General features: G+C 37.8%; 1 protein-coding gene across 1 annotated transcript in view; it reads left to right on the forward strand.

Annotated features, from left to right (window-relative positions):
• Positions 1-2,239: 2,239 nt before the first annotated feature.
• The window catches only part of cacng7a (calcium channel, voltage-dependent, gamma subunit 7a), a 35,755-nt gene continuing 27,024 nt past the window's right edge, over positions 2,240-10,970 (forward strand). The window contains exon 1 of the mRNA XM_024295040.2: positions 2,240-2,542. The gene's annotated coding sequence lies outside the window, so the exon portion shown is untranslated. The remainder of the gene's footprint in view (positions 2,543-10,970) is intronic.

A 10,970-nucleotide genomic window follows, 5' to 3' on the forward strand; every position in this document is an offset into this window, starting at 1 on the left:
TGGGACTGAACACAGACTTTTAATATGAACAATTAAGCACTACGTTTTTGGATTTCAAGCAGATGTGAATCTGTCCCGGTCCTGCAGTGACTGCATTTGTGGTGTTTTTAGCAGCAGAAGGCGTTTTGACTCAGGACCAGTTGGCCTGACTCGGGAATAACCGCTAAACTAGGCCATGTGCTCCCTGGCTAGTACTATGTTTGCGATGACGAGTCACACATTTCACCAAATTTTGCAGGAGATTTCTTAACCCTCATCTGTGCACTCCAGTACAGAAGTCATAGACTTCTATAAGGTATTTACTGAAAAATAAGAACATTATTAATGAAACAATTTCATCTCCACTGGAAGACGACTGACTCAAAGAATTGAGACCCAAACGCTCACTTAAAGTGACCCATTTTTAAGCTTAACTTTGCTGCTCAAAGATCTCCTTCAAGGAATAGAAATGTAGGCCACTGGCAAAGGTTAATGTGTCTCTAAGATGTGACCACCTCTGAATGTGCACCCTATGGAGACGCACCACCTGTCTGAGCGCATCAGGCTGGTTGCACCTGACGGCATAAAGCCATGTAGTTACAAACCTTTCATGTAATCCCCCTGCTCTCATACATTCTTTTTATTTATTCAAATTTCTTTTTTTTATGCAGATGATACCATTTATTAATTAAGCTTTCAGTATGTTAAGGGTGGCTTAGCTACGCCATGAGGAAACCTCCAAAAATAGGCATTAGTAAATAAAAAAAAACACAATTAAATATGATCTAAATCTTTAGGCAGTGAGGTTCTTGTGTCTGTTTGCTGCAAGAATTAATTCCCATATGCTTTCCACATATACCCACACAAACGCGTGCGCACGGTTGGACGTGCACACACTGAGTCACGACCTACTGTATCAGTCTTTGGGTCGCCAGGAGCTGATAGGGCCATTCAGCCATGAAAGAGGCGATGGAAGCAGAACAAGCTCTGATAAACAAACAGGCATCACATGCTGGAGCAGAGGGGGACACTAGCAAGCCGGGGCTTTTGTTGAAGCACATCACTGACCTCTCTATGGCGCGCACGCTAGATCCACTTATATTCTATCATTTTTTAAACATAATATCTGAAGTGTACAATCTAGAACTTCATCCTGCTCCTTTGAATTTCCTTTCTTGCAAGATTCTTGTGTATTATTTGTTAAATTCATAGATAAATATTTATTAGCTTGATTTCTTTCCTGTTATTATAATGTTTTCTAATGTTTCTCTTTTTGTTTGTTTTTCAACCAGTTTCCTCCATAAAGCCCACAACATCAGCTGGATCACTGTCAGGATCAGCTAAAGAGGCGGAGCAAGGCCGACGCTTGAGCCAAACGCTCACTGAGGGAACACATGACCTGTTTTAGAGGAGAAATGGGGATTCCTTCAGAACTGCTTCCCCATTGGTTCAAAACCCACTAAATCCCATGACATAAAATCAGTTTTATGGGGCCATCTGGAAACTGTCCCTTTGATGGGGGGTTACTCTGGGTTTCCGACACTCATTCCCTTCTTTTATTAATTGATTATGTTTTTAGAGTGAAGTTTAAGTATTTATTTAAAAGTTACACCAACCTGTGACAGTGAGAAAGGCTCCCCTGGAGTAAAATTATGATGCCAAAGCTCTCAAACTCACTTTTTTATTGAGATCTGTGGCCAAAATAGAAGAAAAAGAACAATATACACCTGCCATTTGACCATTTGGATAAAAAGGGGGAACTGTATCATTTATTCTTCAAAAAGTTGATTGTTTTTATCCTTGTGGTTTCTATCTTGGGCGCACCTGATCCAAGGAATGCAATGATTTTAGAAAAATGACGGATGAAGACTCTGGAGGCCTGGTAGGCAGATATTTAGTGGTCACTTCTGTCATTGTTGGTTAAAGTTTAAAGTTATGTTGTGTTTATTATCACCCCATTGTATCCCAAGGAGACGGTGTAGCATCAGCACCACCATCCTCTCCTTCTGATGCTTTAATGACCTCCTGGAGACAAATGTGGGCTCCTTTACCCCCTCCAGCTCCTTCCAGGAGATCAGTTTCCATCTTGTAAATGTTGTGTATCATGTGGTGAAGAATAATCGTGTTTGCTTGCGTTGCTCATTAATGAGTTGCACGCCGTTAAAAGCTGCTGTAGGTCTGAATCAGCCCTGCTGTCAGCCCGCATGATGTGTCCTCAATTCCTGCGCTCCCATGCCATGCTTCTTTTAATGCGCGCGTGTGAGAGCGCGCGCGGGGAGCCTCCTTCTCCCTCTAGCCTACATCACTGCAACCCCACCACCACCACCTCCCCCCACACACGCACCAGTCCCACCTCCCCTGTTCCCAAACTACAGCGAAGCCAATTCAAGCGATTCTCCGCAGTGCTGGAGGAGCAGAGTGGAGAGAAGAAGGAGCAGAAGCAGGAGGAGGAGGAGGACAGATTCGCTCCATACGGGAGGAGGAAGAGCTGCACATTCTGGTGTCGGGGCTCGTCAGTGCGGCCAGCATCTCAGCTGAAGCGTCCAGCTCTTTGCTCTGCAGAGTGAGTACCTCCCGCTGCTTCATTTTCGAACAGCTCTCCATCCCACCCGTGCGTCTTCATGCGCGTTTATTTATTTATTTATTTTTATAAAACCCCGACTTTCTTGAAGCGTGTTTGGCTGCGCGTGTCAGGACTCCCTCCAGTCACAGCGCGTGACAGCACCGTCGTTTACCTTCACATCCCTCTCAGGGATGCGCCGTGGCGCGCCTCCAGCTGCTGGAGGATGCGTTAACGCGGGGAGTCTGAAGAGCTTAAGGGGAGCAGAGGAGAGCGTGTCAGGGAGGAATTGAGACCCGGAGTGCGGGGAATGTGTGTGTGCGGGTTCTGGAAAATTACTCCTGGCTCCGGATTGTGGGGAAAACCGTCCTGAGATTCTGCTCCAACAGACTGCAGTAGTTCTGAGAGTCTCTGTGTCTTTGTCCTTCTGTTATATCTTCATAAGTCTGAGGAAACTCCTGATTCCATCTCTGCTGGTGTCCCCAGATCACATCTCTTTTCATGCTTTTCGCTTATTGTAGTGGAATTTGATCAGGTTTGCAAACTTTCTCCTCCTTTAAATTCTACAGATGTTGTCAGATGGGCGCCTGCAGTCAGAGCTGTTCATAAGAGGTTCAGACCAGAAGAATGTTAAGCTTCTTAACTGACAGATAAGCAATAACAAACAAACAAAAAAAGATTTTTTAAATTCAAAAAACACTTTGTTGGATCATAAACCAACCTTGAATCTTTTCTTACACAATATTCACCTCTTTGTGTTTGCTTTAGAGGCAAAAAGTGACCTTGCTGTGCAGTTCAATTGTGATGAGCCGGCGATCGTGCTTTCCTTCACACTCATTACAAAAGAACAGTGTAAACAAAAATTAAAAAATGACCCTCGTCATTATTACTCTCCAAACTTCAAGGTTTACATCAGACAAGAACAATAAATTTCTATCTCTAATTGTGGTTTTAACCTTCAAACATAAAAGAAATAAATACAAATTAGCAATAATGTGAAGGTTTGGATTCACAAATAAATACTTTTTACACAAAAAAAACATTAATTTTAGGTGTTGAGAAGAATTCAGATTGACAGCTTCTTATTAGATGCATCATATAATCTGAATTCTTCTCCCTAGCCCTACATTTAGCCCCCCAAATGAAGAGATATGGAAAAGTAGTGTCTTCAAATCTGGATGTTACTAACCCTTGATGACACCATCAATACTCGCCGGTCATCTACGTTAGCTGTCAGCGCTTGGAAAATACTTTACAAAATTGGCTTTATAACTTTAAAAAGTCATGCTAAAACCTAAAGTCAACTAACATTTAAGTGTAACTTCGTGGGATTTAGAGCACAGCTATGTGAAGAAATGTGTTTCTCCTCTAGCGTTACAGCTCAGGTGTGACTGCAAGACTCTTTATGTAACTTTCAGAGTGCAAAGATAAGGACTCTTTTAAAGAAGGAGATTTTGGCTCGTCAGAGTGTTGCGACCAGCATAACGCTGCCTTGTAGATAAAATTCTCTGCTAATTCTAATAATGTAAGAACAATCTTTATGGAATTGAAAAAGCTCATAAAGTTTGAAGAAAACAGGATAAAATAGGCTTTAATTAATTTAAGAACATTTTTCATGTTTTGCAATTTGATCTCCATGGTCCAGTAAGTTTTAACCACAAACCTTTTTGCAATCAAGCCATATCTTACAATAATATATAAAAAATACTTTTTAATTAGTTATTATTTACTAACTAATACTATATCATCCATCTAAGTGCTAATCATTCGCTCTTTTTGTGCTAGCTGGTGCTAGCTAGCCTCATGTGCTAAAAAGTGATGACGGAGATGTTGCTAACCAGTCGTAACTGATCAATCAGCAGCAAAAACAACACTAAGCTACTATTAGTATTACTTCAGTATCTACTCTAGTATTGTAATTGTCTGAAACCCTGTTTTTGTAGGTTTCATAAGCTGGAACCCCAATTCATGTCAGAAGAAATTCAGTGAAAGTTATTGTTTTGAATAGAAATGGGAAATTAATACACGTTTCTATGATATTCATTTTTTTAAAGGGTCTGTATTTACGTAAAGGTGCATTTACACCGAACGCGAATTGTGCGGCAGAGGCGGTCAGTTTCAATGTTAAGTCAATGGTACAGGCGCGCTCTGAGGCAAATTGAAGCCCCACGGCGCGATTTGAGCGAAGGTCTGGCAGCATCTCGATTTGGGCGACATGGCGCAAATCGGGCGACGCAGCCAAAATTTTAATATTTGAAGTTTGATAGGTCACCGTGTCACAGCTGCCAATCAGGAACTTCAAATTTGGACACATGACGTCATCAGTGACTTTCGCCCCTGTGGAACTCACTCCATATGCTGGCATCAGAGAGCCGCTGCGGGGTGCAGAGGCTGCTGGCTCTATCGAGACATTAAAAAAAAGAAAGGGAAAAAGGTATAATTTTTTCCCCCACGGGTCAACATGAGATAAAGAGCCTTCAAACTCAGCCACAGAGACACAGAAACACCACGGAAGTGGCTGTCATACAGACACACCCACTGGAGTGAGATAAAAGACAAATTTGTGCCGCGTATTGCGTTCAGTGTGAATGCACCTTAAGAATTCGAAGAAAGCACATGTGTTTAGAACAACTAATTCCCAAATGTGTGGAGGGGATAAAAAACAGTTTTTTCAATTACAGCTAAAAGGGAAATACAAATTCTGCATCAGATATTTATGATTATTTTATTGACTCAGTTGTTCACAAGTAAAAGTTAGTTGTTGTTGACTATTGACCAGAAGAAGAGCAGGATTTGACCAGTGTTATAATTGCAGTAAGACTGAAAAATGTCAAATCTTGTGCCAAATTCTATCATTTTGACAAGTTTTTTTTTTTTTCATGACAATTTCAAAAAAGCAGCATAGCAAACTACACCAACTTTGTTCACACACAGTGCGAGATTGAGCCAATCATGTGATAAGTTACTTCGGTAGTTATTAATATAAATGTTCCATGTGCGTAATTGTTCGGCCCATTTTGTTGTCTTTCTATATTTCATGTTCTCATGCTTTTATTTTGAAGAAAACCAAAATAAAAGTGTGAACAGTGTTAAAGCAAGAAGTGCTATGTTTACAAGCCACTTTTATTTGAACTATTTAGTAAATAACCTTTTATTAAATGAAAATTAACTAATCAACCAATAAGATAATTGCAGTGCTGCCCTTTTTTTAACGTAAAAATCATATCAAATGAGGTGTCCTCTGTAAGGTTTTGGTGATGAGACTCGAGCAGATGCTCGCCGTACGTAGGTCAGGTAAAGTGGACAGCTGTTTACTTAATTAGGATGTTCACACATCTGTGAAGTGCTTGTAGATGTGAGGTAACATCGCCGTGAGCTGCTCCCGGAGGTGAGGGCACAGAAATTACACACTTACCTCGATTCCTTTAACACCTCACTGTCGCTGAGACTCGATAACAGCGCCGACATTTGTCAGGAAGAGTAGAAGAAGGAAAAAAAATATCACCAAGAAATGACTCCAACCGGAATTCAAACCTGTGCTAACCTGCAGAGCTCATGGGAACTCTTTCAAATGAGGACATGCATTGTGTTTCTCACAGTACGGACATTTGTCTTCATAAATAAAGCTGACAAAGAAAAACTCTAAAAATCCTCTTTATACATTTGGTCAGTCAATTTTTATTTTATTTTGAAGCTTTAATTGAAGAGGAAATGTAAAATATATGAATAAAAATGAAAAGAAATAAAGTCAAAATGCAAAAAAGTTGACAATTGGAGGAATTAAAAATTAATAGTGTATTAAATAAAGCAATAATCTGTGACAAGCATTAATAATGCTTAAATTTTGGAAAAAGTACTAAGATGTAGCCACACCCACTTCTTCATGGGTGTGGCTTGCACTTTATTGATAACAATGAAAAATAATTTCTCTATGAATTTGTTTTTTTGACATCCATCCCGATTTATTTCATTATATTTCTCAATAACACTTCTTTGAGTATCGGCTAATCTTTAGGAGTTTGTAGACTTCAAATTTTAAAATGTGAACAGTATGAATGAAAATACATTTTCAGAGGAGGAATATTTTGTTGAAAATTGTTACATTCTTTCTGTAAATGCTTTTTAAGTTATGGCTGGGGAGTAAAAAAGTGCATTAAATATCAAGCTTTTTATTATTTTATTGAGCAACCATAAATATTAGGTGTGGGAAAAAAATCAATTTAGTGATATATTGTGATATTTTGTTTGCCGATACTTGTATTGATTTAAAATGCAGACAAGATGATATTTATTCATAAATTATGTATAAGCATCCTTCAGAATCTTGCCTTTTCTCTGAACCTAAACCCTAAATATTCTAGTCATAAGTCATACCCTTAAAAAAAGTGAAAATTTCTTCTAATACAGTCTTGGGATGTACTGTAATACGTATCATGAGACACGTATTGCGATATGTATTGTATCGCCAGACTCTTACCAATACACACCCCTGAAAATATACTATTTTATGAGTATCAAAATTCTTTCATTGATCCTTCTATTGCATATTTATGATGTTTTGGGGATGTTTTTCTTTTTTTATCTCTTGAAGTCAAATTTCTGATTTGTTTAGCGGATTTTAATGGGAGGTGGAGGTTACCAGTTAAAGGTTGTCTGTGGCTGCAGCCGTTTGTTTTTCCCCCCGGCGGGCCTGTCGGAGCCAACTGTGACCTCCGACAAAGATTACACAACGCTCAAAGTGAGTGAAGGTGAAAGAAGGAAGTGTTTAAGCCTCTGTTAATGCTCCTGTGCTGCGGTACAGGTATTTAACACTTCCTCTATGGGTGTGTGTGTGTGTGTGTGTAGGGGACTGAGTCTTCCCTCAGTTTTTGGGCCAAGGTCTTTTTCCTGTTTTCTTTCTTTGAGAGGCTCATCTGTTTTATCATCAATGTTTTCAAAGTGGCTGCGTGAGCCGATTATCCGTCCGGCTGTCTTTGTTCTGTCTGCAGGATGAGCTTTCCTTCTTGAAGGCTGCGCTGAGCCGCAGCTCTGAGAAATGAGACTCTAAAAGACTGATTTGTACTTTTATGCATTATGGAAAATGTTGATTTGTTTTTTCTTTCTAAAGGATATGTCGTTTAGCTGGAAATATTCCCTCCTGTTTTTCTTCTCTCTCCCTTCGCTGACCTTCTTCCTCTCCTCCAGCGCGTTCAGCATCCCACTTTTCCCCCTGAAATTCTTTTGACTTTCATAGCCTTCACCGTCACATCAGTTTGTTTTATTCTCTTATAACAAAATACTGAGTTTTTTTCCTGCCAGCCTTGAAGCTTGGTAACCACTCCCCCCCATTGGCATCTCTTCATCAGCTTTTCTTTAAATACACCATCACCTCTTCTGCCAGTTGGCAGATGCCCCCCTCCCTGCTGACAGAAGGGCAAACTACCTTCTCTGCAAGAAAAACAACAACAACAATAAAAAAAAAGGCCCCACCTCTGATAGCATGGCAAGAATGCCATCTGTGAGACTGCCTGGCATCATGGGAAATGTAGTTTGTTCTTCTGTGCACTGACTTGATGCAGCACTTTGATCTATAGTTGCAAAGATTCACATTTCAGGTCTTAGAAAGAGTCCCACTTTAGTAAGATTGATTTTTTACTATTTTATGTTTAAGTTAATTATTAATTTAGGTAGTAAAAATAAGGGCCTCAAAATGATGGTTTCAGAAAAGTGAGGTAGCAGAGTAATACTAAAATCTGACAACATTGAATTTTACACCTAAAATATGACAAATTCTTATGTTTTTAAGGACACTTTACTATGATGCTTTTGACTTTAGAGATGAAAGAAACTAAAAATAAGCAAAATAAATAAATAAACATTGAATGAAGTAAGAGTGTTCACCATCATTTTTTATGTTTTTAACATTAAAATTCGTATTTGACTTGATTATTTCTTGCTTTTTTGTCATTTTTTGTCGAGTTAAAAAACAAATGTATAAATCTGTTGTGGGAGATTTATTACTTGTTAAAAATCATAAAAATTTACAATTATTTAATGGGATTTCTCTGAAGACAGAAAGAGGCCTTAAGTTGATGAGAAATCCTAAAAAATGTAGGAAAAAGCTAAATATTTAAACGTGAAATGACAAAAACAAATTAATTGAGCTCAAGCTTTCTGAAAAGATTACGTTAAGATGGTTTTAAATTAAATGTTAATTGTTACTGGACTGAAGAAATATTGAAAAATGTCCAACAGACCAGAAATAGTAGAGTAAATAATATACTAACATACAAAGTCAATATCTAAGATGACATGTGAGATTTTATATTAAATATTTAAAATTAAATTTCAAATGTCAATAAAAAAATGAACCTCTTCAGGAGAAAGTTTGCCAAAATGTGATTTAATTTTTTGTAAACTTTTTCTCACCTTCAAGATTATTAACAGACTATATTTAGTTATTTTGGACATGGTTATGGATAAAACTTTTCAGCAACAAATATCCCAGTGAAATTATAATTTTTTTCTATTTTTTAATAAATTCTTAAACAACTTCGACCCTTTATTAAATTACACTTTTGCCCTTTTATTAAAATACCAAATGTTCACAAATATGAAATGAAATTTGGTTTTTAAATAGCGACTTCAATTATTTCAATTGTTTTGATTTTTTTTTATTTCATATTGTCATTAATTTAATCTGTTATTTTTGTGTTTGTTTCCCATTTTTCAAATGGAAGACACTCCATTTTGCTTTGTAAGTTTTTGTTCTGAACTGTTATAACAAGCATGTCTATGGTGAGCCAGTGTGTTGTGCATGAATGTATCATTTGTTACCGTCAAATTAGTTTTAGTCTCATTTTTGTCATTGCTGATTGTTGCTTTCTGTTCTTGTTTGAATGTCTTTATTGACTGGAAAGGAAGACCCTCTCGAAAACGAGATGTCTCATCTCAAGAGGCTAAATCAGGGGGTTTTAACTAACATTTAAAGAGGTCCAGTTAGGAAAAAAAAATTGGAAGTTAAGGTCAGGAACAAAAAATAATGTCTAAATATTTAAAGTTGCAGAGGATTGGTGGCACAAATGCAAGTTCGTAATAAATGGCTAATTCTCACTTCAAATAAATTCAGTACAATGTAAAACTTTTTAACAGTATTTAATGTTACATAACATAAAACACATGAAACAGGAACACCACCAAGACGACTACGCACATCCTATTAGTTTTGTAGCATGTTCGGACCCAGATGCTGGATCCGCATGACCCAACATCTGGGTCCGGATCCGTACCGCAGGCCGCCAGTCAATGACCCCCGAGCTATATCCTCCAATTTATGACTGAAAATGTCTAAATAAATAAGTACAAAATTTAAAAAATGTTTAATTTATTTATCTATTTTTAAAAAATGGCCAACTTACTTTATCAAAACATTTATTTTTAATTTAGATTAATTTTAATTGATTAATATGATTTAAAACAGATTGGAAATAGTTTTTAAATTGTATAAAAAAAAACTTTGAGGAGTTAGATTAGTGTTGAGTGTAAAAGGCTCTGTGTTTTGTGAAGTTCATTTTTCTTATTTCTTGCTTGTTTACTTAGAGCACTAGTAGCTCAACGGTGGCTGACGAGAACAACAAAGTTTCATTAATCAATTTTGAATGAAAGGCTGGCATTTGCTCTTTTGAGGACACTTTAAAGGATATTGATTGGCCAAATGCGAGAAATCAACATGGCCTAGTTCAGAGAGTGGTTTGAGAAAAGGCCAGCAGTAGATCTAGATGCCAGCTAAACACCACACAAAAGATTGACGCTTGGAGCACATGCAGCATCCTTTGAGACGGAGGACCTCGCTAATTCACTGCCGGTCTGCACAAAAACAAACAAAGAAAGAAACAGTATTTTAGACCCTTCAAATTCATAAATCCTGTTTTCAGGGGAGCTTCTGTCTAATTAGGAGAACCCGTATGCCGCCCGCTGTGCTCAGCGGCCTCCGGCTGGAAGTTGCCCTGCTGTGCCGACTCCACACAGTTGTGCACACAAATTAACCAAAATTTGCAAAGACAATTACCAAACGGAATGATCTCAAATCGTTCCATTTCCATCCGAGCCGTCTGCTTGCTCTGGAAAACCAATAGAATGTAGTGGATTTCTTCCTAAGGTCCAACCATTGGAACCTCGATTGATTTCAAGGCGCCTAAATTGAATCAATAATTTTACTGCACCACCATAATATGTTTTAGAAGCTTTGAAAGAGTATTTTATGGGTTAAAATTAGAGCTGTCAGGCGATTAAAAATTTTAATCGCGATTAATCGCATTTGTCCTGAGTTAACTCGCGATTAATCGCAAATTGATATGTGGCCTTTTTTTAAGGAAAAGAATTTGGAATTTAACAGTATAACAGTTTAACAATTTAATAATTTAAGAGTTCTTCATTAATTATGAAAACAAGA

This window comes from Oryzias melastigma, linkage group LG11 (genome assembly GCF_002922805.2).
Source record: "Oryzias melastigma strain HK-1 linkage group LG11, ASM292280v2, whole genome shotgun sequence".
Taxonomy (NCBI): domain Eukaryota; kingdom Metazoa; phylum Chordata; class Actinopteri; order Beloniformes; family Adrianichthyidae; genus Oryzias; species Oryzias melastigma.